Source organism: Chenopodium album, chromosome 2, assembly GCF_948465745.1.
Source record: "Chenopodium album chromosome 2, dcCheAlbu1.1, whole genome shotgun sequence".
Taxonomy (NCBI): Eukaryota; Viridiplantae; Streptophyta; class Magnoliopsida; order Caryophyllales; family Amaranthaceae; genus Chenopodium; species Chenopodium album.
In genome coordinates this window covers 10101554-10102772 of record NC_137835.1, presented here as the reverse complement: position 1 = coordinate 10102772, position 1219 = coordinate 10101554, and positions in this window count along the sequence as shown.

Here is a 1219-nt window from a genome sequence, read left to right as displayed (position 1 = left end):
TATTTATTTTTTATTGCTTGATCACACCTTTATTGCATGTTAAAGGGAATTGGTACTTGTAATCATGCTTAATAAGATAATTAATAATCTTGTTAGGGTTAATTTGATTATAATTTCAAGTGATCGCCAATAATAGATTTATTTGTGCATTAAATTCAACCAACATAGATTAACAGGTTTAGGGTTAACCTATTGATTGCATGTTAGTTAGAAAGCGCACATGAATACGATCAAAATAAAGTAGAGGCCTATTATTAGGGCAGGTTCAATCTCTTTTAGGTTGGATTTGTACCTTCATCCCCGAACCCTTATTTGGTTCATGACCTTATGGAGTTGACGATCTCTTGGATCGTTAAGGGGTGTAACCTTCACCTCGTGAACGGTTTACAAGTTCCTTAAAAACTTGTTGGCGACTCTTTTGCTCTATCTTCTTCCCTTTTGAACGCCACCGTACTTTAGTGTATGATCACAGTGGGGTTCAAGCTAGTGGGATTTTAAAGGCTTGAAATTATTCCCTACAACGCGCGACATGTATTTGTATTAGATTGAATCAATTTTCCCTTCAGTATTAGCTATCCTCGTTAGTTTTGTAGTTCTCAATTTCAAAAATAATAAAATTGTAAAGATCCGTCCATTTATTATGGACTCCGTAAAGGTTGATCAACCAATGATGATTGCCCTACAACCTTCCTAATAGGTCGGTTATGCTATTTACTAAACAATACGTTCGATTAAAAAAAAAAATCACCAAACAAGAATAATAAGCACGTGGAGTTTTTGTTACGTAGGGGAAATCGTGAAATTAGATTAGACCTAAGGAAGAACACTAACATTATATATATTAAATTTGTTAGACAACTACTATTAGTTTGTCTTATTTGCAAGTTGCAAACATTATAAATTAGTGACCAACCAGTTTTTTATTAAAAATTCCGCGAAAAAGTTAGTGAGTATATTATAATACAGGGTACCCTGAATCGGAACCGTAACCGTAACCGTAACCTGTAGGTTCCGGTTCCCAATTTCCAGGAACCTGTGCAACAGGTTCCGGTTCTCATTTTGAGGAACCTGTTGCAACAGGTTCCGGTTTCGGTTCCTGGAATTTTTACAGGGTATCCTGTTATACTCACCCCTAATAATACTTATAACACTCATCCACTCTTGCGTTACAATATAATATAAAATATGGTTTTTTTTTTTATTTATAATTTTGCACAAT